The sequence below is a fragment of the Arachis ipaensis genome, chromosome B3, assembly GCF_059453495.1.
Source record: "Arachis ipaensis isolate K30076 ecotype BB chromosome B3, ASM5945349v1, whole genome shotgun sequence".
NCBI classification, from domain to species: Eukaryota; Viridiplantae; Streptophyta; class Magnoliopsida; order Fabales; family Fabaceae; genus Arachis; species Arachis ipaensis.
In genome coordinates, this window is record NC_142438.1 from 42,453,567 (window position 1) to 42,471,916 (window position 18,350).

Here is an 18,350-nt window from a genome sequence, read left to right on the forward strand (position 1 = left end):
TGAGAAGATGATGGAAAAGGCTTGCTATTGCTAAACCTGTTTCTTCCACCATTATTGTTGTTGAAACTTTGTTGAGGTCTCTATTGATCCTTCCATGAGAGATTTGGATGATTTCTCCATGAAGGGTTATAGGTGTTTCCATAGGGTTCTCCCATGTAATTCACCTCTTCCATTGTTGGGTTCTCAGGATCATAAGCTTCTTCTTCAGAGGAAACTTCCTTAGTACTGCATGTTGCTGCTTGCATTCCAGACAGACTCTGAGAAATCATATTGACTTGTTGGGTCAATATTTTATTCTGAGCCAATATGTCATTCAGAGTATCAATCTCAAGAACTCCTTTCTTCTGAGTTGTTCCATTATTCACAGGATTCCTTTCAAAAGTGTACATAAATTGGTTATTTGCAACCATTTCAATGAGTTCCTGAGCTTCTGCAGGTGTCTTCTTCAGATGAAGAGATCCTCCAGCAGAGCTATCCAATGACATGTTGGATAGTTCAGATAGACCATCATAGAATATACCTATGATACTCCATTCAGAAAGCATGTCAGAAGGACATCTTCTGATCAATTGCTTGTATCTTTCCCAAGCTTCATAGAGGGATTCACCTTCCTTCTGTCTGAAGGTTTGGACTTCCACTCTAAGCTTGCTCAATTTTTGAGGTGGAAAAAACTTTGCCAAGAAGGCATTAACTAGCTTTTCCCAAGAGTTCAGGCTTTCTTTAGGTTGTGAATCCAACCATGTCCTAGCTCTGTCTCTTACAGCAAAAGGAAAAAGCATGAGTCTGTAGACTTCAGGGTCAACCCCATTGGTCTTGACAGTGTCACAGATTTGCAAGAATTCAGCTAAAAACTGATGAGGATCTTCCAATGGAAGTCCATGAAACTTGCAATTCTGTTGCATTAGAGAAACTAATTGAGGCTTAAGCTCAAAGTTGTTTGCTCCAATGGCAGGGATTGAGATGCTTCTCCCATAGAAGTTGGGAGTAGGTGTAGTAAAGTCACCAAGCACCTTCCTTGCATTGTTGGCATTGTTGTTTTCAGCTGCCATGGTTTCTTCTTCCTTGAAAAGCTCTGTTAGGCCCTCTAAAGAGAATTGTTCTTTAGCTTCTCTTAGCTTTCTCTTCAAGGTCCTTTCAGGTTCAGGATCAGCTTGAACAAGTATGCCTTTATCTTTGTTCTTGCTCATATGAAAGAGAAGAGAACAAGAAAGTAGGGAATCCTCTATGTCACAGTATAGAGATTCCTTGAGGTGTCAAAGGAAAAGAAGAATAGAAGGAGGAGATAGATGGAAGAGAATTTGAGCATATAAAGAAGGAGGGAGTTCGAATTGTACCTTGAGGAGGAGTGTTAGTCCTTTAAATAGAAGGATGTGAGAAAAGGGAAGAATTTTCGAAAATTAAAGTAAAAGATTTTGAAATAATTAAAAGAAATTTTGAAAATTTGATTGAGATTTTCGAAAATTAAGATTAGGAAAGAAATTAAGTGATTTTTGAAAAGAGTTTGAAATTAGAAATTAAAAAGATATGATTGAGAGTTAATTTTGAAAAAGATGTGATTGAAAAGATATGATTGAGAAGATATGATTGAAAATCAATTTAGAAAAAGAAAGTTTTTTAAAATTAAAGTTGATTACTTGACTAACAAGAAATTAAAAGATATGATTCTAAAATTTAAAGTTTGATCCTTTCTTAATAGACAAGTAACAACTTGAAAATTTTGAAGTAAATCTTTAATTATAACAAGGATTTTCGAAAATTAAAAAAATGGAAAGAAATTGATTTTGAAGAGATATGATTGAAAAGATGTGATTTGAAAAAGATTTGATTTTGAAAAATTATGAAGATTTGAAAAAAAATTTGAATTAAAAACAAAATCTTTCCTCTTGTGTCCTTCTGGCGTTAAACGCCCAGAATGGCATCCATTCTGGCGTTTAACGCCCAAAATGCTACCTTTTTGGGCGTTAAACGCCCAGCCAGGTACCCTGGCTGGCGTTTAGACGCCAGTTTTCCTTCTTCACTGGGCATTTTGGACGCCTAGCTTTTTCTGTTTGATTCCTCTGCTGAATGTTCTGAATCTTCAATTCTCTGTATTATTGACTTGAAAAGACACAATTTTGAAAATATTTTTGAATTTTTAATGATGAGAAACAATCAAATTATAATTAATCTTAGGAAACTCAAATCAAACAAACAATGCATGCAGGACACCAAACTTAAAAATTTTCATATAAGAGACACTAACAAATTGAGAATGCATATGAGAAACAACAAAACACACAAAATAAGAGAATTTAAAGATCAGAGCAATGAAATCATCAAGAACAACTTGAATATCAATGAAGAACAATATGTATAAATTCGAAAAATGCAAGAAGAAGAAAGTCATGCAATTGACACCAAACTTAAAAATTGATACTAGACTCAAACAAGAAACATAAAATATTTTTTATTTTTATGATTTTATAAATTTTTTTTGTGATTTTCGAAACTTATATGGAAAAGAAAATAAAGAGAATCAAAACTTTTAATAAGAATTCCAGGAATCATGCAATGTTAGTCTAAAATTTCAGTCTAAAAAGATTAGACATGGTTGGCCAAGCTTTAGCAGGACATTACATTCAGCAGTTAAATTGATGAGAATCAATCAGCTTTTGTGATGATAAGAACATCACCTTGAAACTCTAGAATTCATTCTTAAAAATTCTAAAAAATAAAAAGAAAAGTACATAATCTAAGCAATAAGATGAACCGTCAGTTGTCCAAACTCGAACAATCCCCGGCAACGGCGCCAAAAACTTGGTGCACAAAATTGTGATCATCAACAATGGCGCCAAAGGACTTAGAGCTCTTAAATATGAATCACACTTTGTCACAATTCCGCACAACTAACCAGCAAGTGCACTGGGTCGTCCAAGTAATACCTTACGTGAGTAAGGGTCGATCCCACGGAGACTGTCGACTTGAAGCGAGCTATGGTCACCTTGTAAATCTCAGTCCGGAGAAATTCAGATGGTGATGGAGAATTGATAATTAAAAGATAAATAAAACATAAAATAAAGATAGAGATACTTATGTAATTCTTTGGTTGGAATTTCAGATAAGCGTATGAAGCTGCTTTGTTCCTCCTGAACCTCTGCTTTCCTATTGCCTTCTTCCAATCATTCATACTCATTTCCATGGCAAGCTTTATGTTGGGCATCACCGTTGTCAATGGCTACTTCCTGTCCTCTCAGTGAAAACGTTCCAAATGCGCTGTCACCGCACGGCTAATCATCTGTCGGTTCTCGATCATGTTGGAATAGGATCCATTGATCCTTTTGCGTCTGTCACACGCCCAACAATCGCGAGTTTGAAGCTCGTCACAGTCATCCCTTCCCAGATCCTACTTAGAATACCATAGACAAGGTTTAGACATTCCGGATCTCAGGAATGGCTGCCAATAATTCTAGTCTATACCACGAAGGTTCCAATCTTAGATTAGAAACCCAAGAGATACACATTCAAGCTATTGCAAGTAGAACGGAAGTGGTTGTCAGGCACGCGTTCATAGGTGAGAATGATGATGAGTGTCATGGATCATCACATTTATCAAGTTGAAGAATGAGTGTATATCTTAGAGAAGAAGTAGGCGTGAATTAAATAGAAAAACAGTAGTACTTTGCATTAATTCATGAAGAACAGTAGAGCTCCACACCTTAATCTATGGTGTGTAGAAACTCTACCGTTGAAAATACATAAGAACAAGGTCTAGGCATGGCCGTGAGGCCAGCCTCCCAAAACGTGATTAAGTGTATGAAAAGTATGAAAATACAATAGCAAAAGGTCCTATTTATAGAGAACTAGTAACCTAGGGTTTACAGAAATCAGTAATTAATGCAGAAATCTTCTTCCGGGCCCACTTGGTGTGTGCTTGGGCTGAGCATTGAAGCATTCATGTGCAGAGACTTTTCTTGGAGTTAAACGCCAGCTTTTGTGCCAGTTTGGGCGTTTAACTCCAGCTTTTGTGCCAGTTTTGGAGTTAAACGCCAGAATTTTTGAGCTGTCTTGGAATGCCTGTTTGGGCCATCAAATCTCAGGCAAAGTATGGACTATTATATATTTCTGAAAAGCCCAGGATGTATATTTTCTAACGCAATTGAGAGCGCGCCAATTGGGTTTTTGTAGCTCCAGAAAATCCACTTTGAGTGCAGGGAGGTCAGAATCCAACAGCATCTGCAATCCTTTTTCAGCCTCTGAATCAGATTTTTGCTCAGGTCCCTCAATTTCAGCCAGAAAATACCTGAAATCAGAGAAAAACACACAAACTCATAGTAAAGTCTAGAAATATAATTTTTAAATAAAAACTAATAAAAATATAATAAAAACTAATTAAAATATACTAAAAATATACTAAAAACAAAGCCAAAAAGCGTATAAATTATCCGCTCATCAGAGACAAATACAAAGTATATCCTGAATTATTCACTAAGCTTCATTTCATCACAACACTCCTTTCAAGTAATACTATTCTAGCTCCTACCGCGCCAGGAGACAAAACTAAAATCTCTCCTGTATTCCATCAACAGAACGCAAGGTTACAAGTAAAGTTAAAAGAAGGCCAAGATTCAAGACCCTTTCTCTTAGCCATTGATAACCATCATAAACCATAAATTAGGTAAGTGATCTAAGGTGTTCAAGTTCCAAATCTATCTTTATCCTAATACTTCACTTTCTGTCTCGAACCCTCTGAAACACTGGTAGAGTTACCCTCAGCATCACCTCCGCCAGCATGAGGGATCTCTCAGTTACAAAGATATACAATTCAGACAAGGAAAACACAAGCATAGATAGCAATTATAGCAAGTAGAACAAGTAGCAGATAAGCAAAGTTAAGTAGTTAAGCAAACCAAAATAATGCACACTCAAGCAAAACATACAAATGCACATGATGTATGCCTGTCCTACAGCCGATGAGTCTCATCTGTCGGTTATATAGCCAAACCCGACATGTCCGGTAGCTAACCCAGACATTGTCTCTCTATTGCACACAACCATCTCAGCACATCAACTGATCGTTAGAGGGAGAGTGCCCTGTCACCATTAGAGGGAATACGTGTCCTGTCACCATTAGAGAAAATACGTGCCCTGTCACTATTAGAGGGTATATGTGCCATGTCACCATTAGAGGAAATATGTGCCCTGTCACCATTAGAGGGAATATGTGCCCTGTCACAATGCAACCAGAGAGAAATCATAGACATATTCATCATCAATCATCCTCACCTCTCTTTATCATACTCATTCTCATCATACCTTGACTAAACTCATTTATCATCCCTTCATGATATCAGAGTTCTTTCTCATCACACCCTTCATCAACCCACACGTGACAATCATTGACGCGTAGCAAGCGGTGACAAAACTCAACCCTTGCCTTTTACCTGGAGTCTCAACTTATACCCGGAGCGAGTGGACAACGCCATCGCCTCTTACCCAGTCACATATATCTCATTTAATTACAAATCATCATTACTTCCATCATCCTCATCAATTTTCTCTCATTCAACGTTACCAACGCCTCATTAATTCAGTTAACACTTCGCAAAATTCTTTCAAATATCTCCTCAACTTATTTATCAGAGTCATCCTCATTCTAAGGCTTAAAGTCTCACTAACGTATCTTAAACAAGTGTAAAAGAGGTTTGAAAAGCCAGTGAGTATGTTTAAAACTCAAAAATACCATTTTTCCAAAACAGGGTGGTCATGCGTATGCATGCCATCCCATGCATATGCATGGACGTGATTTCTGACAAACTCGCGTACGCATGCACACGCCCACGTACGCGGGACGTCTAGGCAAAGCCCAGGGTCTACATTGAACATGTGTTCACGTACGCATGCCCAGCAAAGATAGTAAAAAGCTGTTAAGTTCTGCAAAAATTACTTTTGCACACCAAACTTTCAACGTGCATAACTTTTTCGTTAATTATTTTTAGCCCGTTCTTTGAATGACATAAACTTCATGGAACTAATTTTTATTTGCAATAAGTTTTATAAAATTTGAGAGTTCGGAAGCTAGGTTATGGCCCGCTAAAGTTGGTCAAAAATTAAGTTTTACCAAAAATTATTAAAACCTTAATATTTCCATAACCTCAATCCTTACACAATCAATTATAACCAAAACAACCCCAATGCTTTCAAGATTATAATCACCTATTTTCCAAATACAATCATTATCAAGATTACAACCTTTATATTCCCATCATCAATACATACAATCTCAACAATACATTCAACGAGTTTCAACCAAATACAATCATTATTCAACCAAATGTCATCATCACCACTTATTATCATCATCAATCATCACATTTCCTCATTGACAAGTGGATTTCTGCTAGTAAAGAATTTTACAGATAAAGTCTCATTGAAAGTATAGTTTCTAAACTAACAATAATCCTTTCGTACAAAAATTTGGTTGTCACAAGTAACAAATTCCTAATAAAATTGATAACCGAAGTAATTAAGCCTCGGGTCATCTCTCAAGGAATTGCAGGGAGGTGTATTTATTATTGGTTATGGAAGATTATCTTTTTGGAATTTTTGAATAATGAACAGGAAAAGTAAATTGTAAGAATTAAAGTAATAACTAATAAAGCTCTGGCAAAGTATGAGAACTTGAAATCCTATCCTAGTTATCCTTATCAATTGTGATGAGAATTGTTCATTACTCCCACTTAGTTAACCCTTACTAAAATAAAGGAAAGTCAAGTGGACTAATCAATTTGATTCCTCAAGTCCTAGTCAACTCCTAAGGAAAGACTAACTTTAGAGGGATCCAAATCAACCAGCAAATTCCAATTATCGATCAACAAAGGAGTTTGATAACTCAAGTGTCACCAATTACTCAACCAAAGCCAAAAGGAGAGAAATCTAAATATTGAAAGTATCAATCACATAAATTGAAGAAAGCAACCATAAATCTGAAATACCACAAATTGTATTAAATAAATAAATCAAATCTAACATGGAGTTCATAAACCAATTTGGCAACATAAGTAATTAACAAGAGAAATAGATAAACCAAAGTACTGGAATAAATAAAAGTAGAAGAGAAATTAAATTAAAGAAACATTGACCCTGGAATTGAGAAGAAGTAATCCTAAAACTAAGAGAAATCCTAAATCTTAAAACCTAGAGAGAGGAGAGAGCCTCTCTCTCTAGAAAACTACATCTAAAACCTAAATTTGTGAATGAATGTTATCTCTATAAATGGATGCATTTCCCCACTCTGTAGCCTCTAATATGTATTTTCTGGGCCTAAAACTGGGTCAAAAATAGCCCAGAAATCGCCCCCAGCGATTTCTGATACGTCCAGCATGCGGCTCTGTGTCCACGTGTATGCGTGGATTGAATTTTTGCGAAGTCACGCCTACGCATGATGCACGCGTGCACATCGCTTAAAAGTGTGACAACTATGGAAAGTTATATATCATTTCGAAGTACCAAATGTTAGCTTTCCAACGCAACTGAAACTGCCTCATTTGGATTTATGTAGCTCATGTTATGGTTGATTTAGTACCAGGAGGTCAGACTGGACAACTTAGCAATTCCTTCAGTTTCTTGTATTCCTTCAACTTTTGCATGCTTTCTTTCCATCCTCTAAGTCATTCCTGTCCTATAAACTCTAAAATCACTTAACACACATATCAAGGCATCGAATGGTAATAAGAGAGGATTAAAATTAGTAAATTTAAGACCAAAGAAGCATGTTTTCAATCAAAACATAGAATCAGGAAGGAAAATGTAAAACATACAATTTACATGAATAAGTGTGAGAATAGTGGATAAAATCCACTTAATTAAGCACAAGATGTACCACGAAATAGTGGTGCATCAAATCTCCCCACACTTAAACATTAGCATGTCCTCATGCTAAGCTCAAGAGAACTATAAGAGTGAAGAGGAATGGTAGAAAGTATGAAATGCAACCTATCTATATGAATGCAACTACATGCAAAATGTTTCTACCTACTTGGTTAAAAGTAAATAAACCTTTCAAGAACAAATATGAACTGGATTTTACTAATTCAAATCATAAAAATAAAGTACAAATAGACTTGCAGAAGAAAATAGCTCATGAAAGCCGGGAACCAAGAATCGAGCATCGAACCCTCACCGAAAGTGTATACACTCTAATTGCTCAGGTGTTTAAGGTTCGATTCTCTCAATTCTCTACTAATCTTGCTTTCTAAGGCTTGCTCTTCATCTAACAATCAACAAAAATTTAATGCACCAATACACAAATCAAGAGATCTTTTAAGGGTTGTAATGGGGTTAGGGTCAAGGTAGGATTGTATTTGGTCAAGTGGACTAAAATCTAAATCCTTAATTAGCCTAAACTTCTCACCTAACTCAGGACAATCCATGTAACCATAACTACCCATTAACTACCCATTAATTATGTTTTCCACATATTTATGCATTCCAATTTTTTAGTACAGTACATATGCATTGCCATCACCATTTACTTTGGGGCATTTTGTCCTCTGTTTATTATTTGCTCTTTTTTTTCTTTTTTATTTCTTTTTAATTTTATTTTTATATTTTTTTCTTTTGTTTTTCTCAATGCATATGATTGAATTATTGAATGCATGAACATGTTCTAAACATTTCTTTCACATTTTCATAAAGAAGTTTAACATACTTAATTTCCAAAACCAAACATTTCCAAACCCACTTTCCCCACACTTAATTCATGAGCACTCTCAATAGTCTAAGCTAACCGAGGATTCAAATTAAGGACATTATTGTTTTCTGCTTAGAGTTAGTGATGAGCTAAAGTAAAGAACAAAGGGGTATAATAGGCTCAACATTGGTTTGCAAAGGATAATGAAAGGGTAAGGCCATATGGGTATGTAAGCTCAGTGAAACAAAGGCCTCAATCATATAAGTGCATGCATACATCAAACAATGAAAATATAGAATTAAGCAAGACAAAGATCACAATTTTAGAGAGAACAACACACACCAAAAATAAAATATTGGTTGATATAATACAACCAATTCAAATAGGCTCAAAATCTCACAGGTTTTGTGTGTTCGAGCTCTAAACCATTTCCAGTATAATATTCCTTCAAACAAGTTTATCAAAAATTTTAAATCAAATTAGTGAAATGTTATAAAAATTTTCTTGAAAAATAAAATATTACTTTAACCAAGTGGTGGTAAAATATGCACAAAATCAAACAAATATGCAATCAAACATGCAAATGCAACAATGAATAAACAAAGAAAATAAAACATTGGTGTTGAGAAGGAAATAACTAACCCACGGAAGTCAGTATCGACCTCCCCACACTTAAAGATTGCACCATCCTCGGTGCATGCTAAGATGTGCGAGTGGACGGGTTGCTCCAACTGACGCTTTTCTCCATAGATTGTGCAGATGGACTTGTTTGTCACCCTATTGAGAAGCTTCTCGTTTCCCTTCTCGGTGGCCATCCTGAAAGAAGAGGAAAGAGAAGAAAAGTAACCCAGAAATAAAGATAAGAAAATAAATAAAGTATGGGTGGGTTAATGCCAAATAATGAGGGTCTCAATTACATGGTAGCTACAACATGCAAGTGAGAAAATAGTAGAAGCAAATGGCATATCAATAGTGCAAAAGTTGCAACAATGGGGAAGAGAGTGTGGGTAATGCAAGACAGTGTGAGTGCATGTCAATGCAAAGGAATACAAGTATCAGAAAAGATCAACATTGACTTAAATAATATTATCCAACAGTGGAAAACAAGTCACTAAGTACCAAAAGAAAGCAATAGAAATGCAACAGTGGAATAAGAACATTTAACACCAATAGAAAAATAATAAACATAGAAAAGAAAATAAAAACATGCATACAGTTAAAATACAATGAATGAAAATATGCAAATAGATTAAGTAAAATAGAATGAAAGAGAATAAGGAGGAGAAGTCAAAGAAATGAAGAAGAAGAAAGTAAGAAAAGAGAAAGAAAGAAGGAGAGAAGATAAAAGAAAAGAAAAAGGAATGAAAAACGGGATATGACGCACACGCGGGCATCACGCGTAAGCATGAAAATTGAATTGGCCACTCGACACGTAAGCGTCGTCCACGCATACGCGTGGGTGGTCTGAAAGCGAAGTGGCGCGCACGCATCAGGGACGAGTACGCGTGGGTGATTTTGTGCCTCTAGCATAGTTCCATCGAAAGGGCAGCACAACTCTCTGTTCAATGTGCTCTTTACGCCGATTTTCATCCCCACGCGTACGCATCACTGACGCTTACGCGTGGGTTGAACTTTCTGCAAGGGACGCGTACGCGTGGGGTGGCTTGTGCTTCATGCACCCCTCCCGCGCCTCTCTCGCACAACTCTTTGTCCAGGTGCGCATACAAAAATGACGCATGCGCGTCGATCCCTCCCCCCCCCCCTTTTATGCAGTATGCAGAATGCAGAATGGAGATGCTGATGCAAGCATTATAGATGAACACTAAGAAGAATAGAATAAAATAAAACTAAGAATAAAACAAAACAAAATAAAACTAAGACTGAAAAAGAACGATCATACCATGGTGGGTTGTCTCCCACCTAGCACTTTTAGTTAGAGTCCTTAAGTTGGACAATTAATGAGCTCCCTGTTATGGCGGCTTGTGCTTGAACTCATCCAGGAATCTCCACCAGTGTTTGTAATTCCAATAGCCTCTGGGATCCCAAACTAGGCACATAAAGCCTTCAAGCAAGTTAAAGAAAGTGACAAGGCCCCAAGAGTGTTGATTGTTGGAATGAATTTTGGGGTCCCAAACCTTGCTTTTGCACCCGTCTTCTTGTTGATCATCATTTTTCCAATTGGGTGGTGAGCAATTGGAATTCCCACTGAGACATCTAAACAAATTCTTAGACCCATTCAATTGAGAATTATACCAACCCTTGTACTTCAATTTGGAGCATGCAACCATATTGAACCTTGCATGACAATTCTTACCACTAACCATCTCCCTCTTACTCTTATAGCCACAAAGAGCTCTAAGTTGCCCGTCCGTCTCAAGCAAAGCATATTCAAGTGGGCTAATTAAGCTTAGAGATGAAAGATTTACCCACTTGAATGAAGGAATGGATGGTGATGGCTTTGGGGGAGAGGTCTCCAACAACTTTGGCAACGTGATTTCCAGCTCCATTCCCTTGAGCTCTTCCTTGACAACTTCCACCTCTTGACAAGCTTCTGCAACAGTAACCTCTTCCTCTAGTTCAATGGGAGAGAGTTCAATTGTAGGTAGAAACTCATTGACTATTGAACTCATCTCATGATCAACAGCTTCCAAGTCTTCAACCATGATATGCCTTGGAGGTTGTACACCCTCTTCAACATCAAATTCAAACGTCTTGGAATGAGGCTCTATGACTGGACTTTCCCATGGAGGTTCTGCATCTCCCAAGTCTTCAACCGCTTCCTTTTCTTCTATAATTTGGGCTTTGTCCAATTGTTTTAATATAAAATCGTACTCCTCCTTGATGATTTCCTTTCCATGACAACTCCCTTCAATTACTCCTTCATCTTCAAGGGTCTCTTCTACCTCCACATTTTGGGCCTTGATGAGCGGATAATTTATAACCTTTTTGGCATTGTTTTTACATAGTTTTTAGTATGTTTTAGTTACTTTTTATTATATTTTTATTAGTTTTTATGCAAAAATCACATTTCTGGACTTTACTATGAGTTTGTGTGTTTTTTTTTTGTGATTTCAGGTATTTTCTGGTTGAAATTGAGGGACCTGAGCAAAAATCTGATTCAGAGGCTGAAAAAGGACTGCAGATGTTGTTGGATTCTGACCCTCATGCACTCGAAGTGGATTTTCTGGAGCTACAGAAGCCCAATTGGCGGGATCTCAATTTCGTTGGAAAGTAGACATCCTGGACTTTCCAGCAATATATAATAGTTCATACTTTACCCAAGATTTGATGGCTGGCACTAAAAGTCAGCCTAAAACTTTCTGGCGTAAAATGCCAGAACTGGCACCAGAATTGGAGTTAAACACCCAAACTGGCACCCAAGCTGGCGTTTAACTCCAAGAACAGCCTATACACGTGAAAGCTTCAATGCTCAGCCCAAGCACACACCAAGTGGGCCCCGGAAGTGGATTTCTGCACTATCTGCACTTAGTTACTCATTTTTTGTAAACCTAGGTTACTAGTCTAGTATAAAAACTACTTTTCGAAATTTATTTTATATCTTTGGATAACTTTTGATCTTTGATCATCTTTTGGCACGTTTATCTTACACTTGGAGGCTGGCCACACGGCCATGCCTAGACCTTTTTCTCTTATGTATTTTCTATGGTGGCGTTTCTACATCCCATAGATTAAGGTGTGGAGTTCTGCTGTTCTTCATGAATTAATGCAAGTACTATTATTTTTCCTTCAATTCACGCCTACTTTTTCTCCAAGATATACTCTCATACTTAATTCAGTTAAGTCAGAATGAAGGGGTGACCCGTGACAATCACCCACTATCTTCGTTACTCGCTTAGCCAAGATCCGCGTGCCTGACAACCACAAGCGGTCTACATGATGTTCAACGTAGTCATTGGATGACAGCCGGAGTATATTCTCTTAGGTTTCTAATCAATGATTCACATCGTCTCTCCTGACAATAGAGCATCTAAATTTGAGATTAGAACCTTCGTGGTATAAGCTAGAACCAATTAGCAGCCATTCCTGAGATCCGGAAAGTCTAAACCTTGTCTGTGGTATTTCGTGTAGGATCTGGGACAGGATGACTGTGACGATCTTCAAACTTACGAATATTGGGCGCAGTAACAGTGTGCAAAAGGACAAGGGTCCTATTCTGACGCTAGCGGGAACCGACAGATGATTAGCCGTGCGGTAGCTGTACCTGGTATTTTTTATCCGAGACGAGAAATTCGACAGTTGATTAGCCATGCAGAGATCGTACCTGGTATTTTTCATCCGAGAGGTTCATACAGCTTGCCATGGAAGGGAGCACGCATGATTGGAAGAAGACAATAGGAAAGCAGAGGTTTAGAAGCAAAAAAGCATCTCCAGACGCTTATCTGAAATTCCCACCAATGAATTACATAAGTACCTTTATCTTATTTTCTGTTTTATTTACCTTTTAATTATCAAAACCTCATAACCATTTGAATCCGCCTGACTAAGATTTACAAGATGACCATAGTTTGCTTCAACCCGACAATCTCCGTGGGATCGACCCTTACTCACGTAAGGTATTACTTGGACGACCCAGTGCACTTGCTGGTTAGTTGTGCGAAGTTGTGAAAAGTGTGAACCACAATTTCGTGCACCAAGTTTTTGGCGCCGTTGCCGGGGATTGTTCGAGTTTGGACAACCGACGGTTCATCTTGTTGCTTAGATTAGGTAATTTTATTTTATGTTTAAGCTTTTTATTTTTAATTTTTGAAAAATACAAAAAAATTAACAAAACCATAAAAACCAAAAATTTTGTGTTTCTGGTTTAAGTTTAGTGTCAAATTTTAAGTTTGGTGTCAATTGCATGTTTTAATTTTTCTTAAATTTTCAAAAATATATGCATTGTGTTCTTCATTGATCTTCAAGCAGTTCTTGATGATTTTCCTTGTTTGATCTTTAAATTTTCTTGTTTTGTGTCTTTTCTTATTTTTATATGCATTTTTGAATTATTAGTGTCTAAAGTTTAAAAATTTCTAAGTTTGGTGTCTTGCATGTCTTTCTTTTCTTAAAAATTTTCAAAAATATGTTCTTGATGTTCATCTTGATCTTCAAAGTGTTCTTGGTGTTCACCTTGACATTCAAAGTGTTCTTGCATGCATTTTTTGTTTTCATCTTAAAATTTTATGTTTGGTGTCATTTTGTCATTTTTCTCTCTCCTCATTAAAAATTTAAAAATAAAAAATAATATATTTCCCTTATTTTACTCATAAATTTCGAAACTTTGGGTTGATTTAGTCAAAAGTTTTAAATTTTAGTTGTTTCTTGTTTGTCAAGTCAAAATTTCAAATTTAAAATCCTATCTTTTCAAATCTTTTTCAAAAATCAAATCTTTTTCATTTTTCTTCTTAATAATTCCAAAAATTTTAAAATTAATTTTCAAAATCTTTTTCTTAATTTCTATTTCACATTTTTGAATTTATTGCAAATATTTAATATTTTGATTCAAAAATTTCAAGTTGTTACTTGCCTATTAAGAAAGGTTCAATCTTTAAATTCTAGAATCATATCTTTTAGTTTCTTGTTAGTCAAGTAATCAACTTTAATTTCAAAAATCAAATCTTTTTTAACTTCCTTTTCAATCTTTTTCGAAATAAATTTCAAATCATATCTTTTTAAAATTACAATCTCAAAATCTTTTTCTAACTTCTTAACTTTTCAAAATTGATTTTCAAATCTTTTTCAATTAACCACTTGACTTGTTTGTTTTAAATTTAAAAAGTTTACTATTTCTTATCTTTTTCAAAACCACTTAACTACCTTTCTCTCTCTCTCTAATTTTTGAAAACTATTACCCACATTTTCAAAATTCTTTTTAATTAACTAATTGTTTTAAATTCTAATTTTATTTTATTCCTTTTCTTAAATTCGAATTCTAACTTATAATTAAAATACAAAAAATATTTTTCTTTTATCTTAATTAAAATTCGAATAACTCTCTCTCTCTCATATCTTTCTATTTATTTTATTTAATTACTAACAATTCTCTTCTTCTTAAAATCCAAACCCTCTCCCCCTCTCTGTGTTCGAATTCTTCTTCTTCTCCTTTCTTCATTCTATTCTTCTATTCTTCTACTCACATAAAGGAATCTCTATACCGTGACATAGATGATTCCTCTTCTTTTCTATTTTCTTCTTTTTCGTATGAGCAGGAACAAGGATAAAAATATTCTTGTTGAAGCTGATCCTGAACCTGAAAGGACTCTGAAGAGGAAGCTAAGAGAAGCTAAAGCACAAAACTCTGGAGAGGACCTAACAAAAATTTTTGAAAAAGAAGAAGACATGGCAGCCGAAAATAACAACAATGGTGGAGATGCAAGGAAGATGCTTGGTGACTTTACTGCACCAACTTCCGACTTCTACGGAAGAAGCATCTCAATTCCTGCAATTGGAGCAAACAACTTTGAGCTTAAGCCTCAATTAGTTTCTCTAATGCAGCAGAATTGCAAGTTTTATGGACTTCCATTGGAAGATCCTCATCAGTTCTTAGCTGAATTCTTGCAAATCTGTGACACTGTTAAGACCAATAGGGTTAATCCTGAGGTCTATAGACTTATGCTTTTCCCCTTTGCTGTAAGAGACAGAGCTAGGATATGGTTAGACTCACAACCTAAAGAAAGCCTGAACTCTTGGGAAAAGTTGGTCAATGCTTTCTTGGCCAAATTCTTTCCACCTCAAAAGTTGAGCAAGCTTAGAGTGGAAGTCCAAACCTTCAGACAGAAGGAAGGTGAATCCTTCTATGAAGCTTGGGAGAGACACAAGCAATTGATCAGAAGGTGTCCTTCTGACATGCTTCCAGAATGGAGCATCTTATGTATATTCTATGATGGTCTGTCTGAATTGTCCAAGATGTCCTTGGATCACTTTGCTGGTGGATCTCTTTATCTGAAGAAAATGCCTACAGAAGCCCAAGAACTCATTGAAATGGTTGCAAATAACCAGTTCATGTACACTTCTGAAAGAAATCCTGTGAATAATGGGATGACTCAGAAGAAAGGAGTTCTTGAGATTGATACTCTAAATGCAATATTGGCTCAGAATAAAATATTGACTCAGCAAGTCAATATTATTTCTCAAAATTTGACTGTAATGCAAGCTGCATTCGGCAGTACTAAAGAAGCTTCATCTGAAGAAAAAGCTTATGACCCTGAAAATCCTGGAATGGAAGAGGTGAATTACATGGGAGAATCCTATGGAAACACCTATAATCCTTCATGGAGGAATCATCCTAATTTCTCATGGAAGGATCAGCAGAAGCCTAATCAAGGCTTCAATAATAATAATGGTGGGAGAAATAGGTTTGGCAATAGCAAGCCTTTTCCATCATCTTCTGAGCAACAGACAGAGAATTCTAAGCAAAGCCTCTCTGACTTAGCAACCATAGTCTCTAATCTATCTAAGACCACTCTAAGTTTCATGACTGAAACAAGGTCCTCTATTAGAAATTTGGAGGCACAAGTGGGTCAGCTGAGTAAAAGAGTTACTGAAATACCTCCTAGTACTCTCCCAAGCAATACAGAAGAGAATCTAAAAAGAGAGTGCACGACCATCAATATAACCAACATGGCCGAATCTATAGAGGAGGAAGACGCAGTGATTTCCAGTGAGGAATACCTCAATGGACATCCACTGATCACTAAGGAGTTCCCTATTGAGGAACCAAAGGAATTTGAGGCTCATACAGAGACCATAGAGATTCCACTGAACTTACTGTTGCCATTCATGAGCTCTGATGAGTATTCTTCCTCTGAAGAGGATGAAGACATTGTTGAAGAGCAAGTTGCTCAATATTTAGGAGCAATCATGAAGCTGAATGCCAAGTTATTTGGTAATGAGACTTGGGAGGATGAACCTCCATTGCTCATCAATGAACTGAATGCTTTGTTCAACTGAAATTACCTCAGAAGAAACCGGATCCCGAAAAAATTTTAATACCTTGTACCATAGGCACCATGAGCTTTGAGAAGGCTCTGTGTGACCTGGGGTCAGGAATAAACCTCATTCCACTCTCTGTAATGGAGAAACTAGGGATCTTTGAGGTACAAGCTGTAAGAATCTCATTAGAGATGGCAGACAAGTCAATGAAACAGGCTTATGGACTTGTAGAAGATGTCTTAGTGAAGGTTGAAGGCCTGTACATCCCTGCTGACTTCATAATCCTAGACACTAGGAAGGATGAAGATGAATCCATCATCCTTGGAAGAGCCATCCTAGCCACAGCAAGAGCTGTGATTGATGTGGACAAAGGAGAGTTAGTCCTGTAACTGAATGAGGACTACCTTGTGTTTAAGACTCAAGGATTGTCTTCTGTAACCATAGAGAGGAAGCATGAAAAGCTTCTCTCAATACAGAGTCAAACAGAGCCCCCACACTCAACTTCTAAGTTTGGTATTGCGAGGCCACCATTAAGCTCTAAGTCTCTGTGAAGCTCTCTAAGAGCTCACTCTCAAGCTATTGACATTAAAGGAGCGCTTATTGGGAGGCAACCCAATGTTATTTAATTATATTTATTTGTTTTCCATTGTTATTTTATGTTTTCTTTAGGTTGATGATCATGTGAATTCATAAAAACAGCTGCAGAATTAAAGCAAAATGAAAAACAGCATCAAAAATAGCACACCCTGGAGGACAAGCTTACTGGCGTTTAAATGCTAGTAAGGATAGCAGAATAGGCGTTTAACGCCCAGTCTAGCAGCATTCTGGGCGTTAAACGCCAGAATGGGTAGCATTCTGGGCGTTTAACGCCAGAAAAGGGTGTCTGGCATCTGGTTGGCGTTAAACGCCAGAACTGGCAGACAGACTGGCATTTAACGCCAGAAAAGGGTGTCTGGCTGGCGTTAAACGCCAGAAAGGGGCAGCAGACTGGCGTTTAATGCCAGGAAAGGTAGCAGAGCTGGCGTTAAATGCCAGAATTGGCACACAGAGGGCGTTTGAACGCCAGAATGGTGCAGGAAGCAGAATTCCTTGACACCTCAGGATCTGTGGACCCCACAGGATCCTTACCTATCCCACCTCTTCTTCTATCCTCTTCACACCTTTCCATAACACTCTTTCCCAAATACCCTTGACCAATCACATCAATACCTCTTCCCCAAATACCATTCACCTATCAAATCCTACCCTCTTCTCCATATTCTCTTCACCACTCACATCTATCCATCATAAACCCCACCTACCTCACCATTCAAATTCAAACTATTTCCCTCCCAAACCCACCCCTTCATAACTGAATTCCCTCTCTCTTACCCTATAAATACCCCTCCTTACCACCTTCAATTCCACACATCATACACACTTAAAACCCCTTGGCCGAAACCAACCTTCCCCTCTATCTCCTCCATTTCTTCTTCTTCTCCTCATTTCTTTCTTCTCTTGCTCGAGGACGAGCAAACATTGTAAGTTTGGTGTGGAAAAAAAGCTCTGTTTTTTTATTTTTCCATAACCACTAATGGCACCTAAGGCCGGAGAAACCACTAGAAAGAGGAAAGGGAAGGCAATTGTTTTCACCTCCGAGTCATGGGAGATGGAGAGATTCATCTCAAAGGTCCATCAAGACCACTTCTATGAAGTTGTGGCCAAGAAAAGGGTGATCTCCGAAGTCCCCTTCATGCTCAAAAAGAGTTAATAT

At 37.0% G+C, this 18,350-nt stretch overlaps 2 non-coding genes across 2 annotated transcripts; one reads left to right on the forward strand and one right to left on the reverse strand.

The window, feature by feature from the left end:
• Nucleotides 1-539: 539 nt before the first annotated feature.
• On the forward strand, nucleotides 540-647 carry LOC148570425 (small nucleolar RNA R71). The gene has a single exon (XR_015908004.1). It is a non-coding gene; the product is annotated as a small nucleolar RNA R71 (small nucleolar RNA).
• Nucleotides 648-15,409: 14,762 nt separating this feature from the next.
• On the reverse strand, nucleotides 15,410-15,517 carry LOC148570426 (small nucleolar RNA R71). Its single transcript, XR_015908210.1, has one exon. It is a non-coding gene; the product is annotated as a small nucleolar RNA R71 (small nucleolar RNA).
• Nucleotides 15,518-18,350: the final 2,833 nt, after the last annotated feature.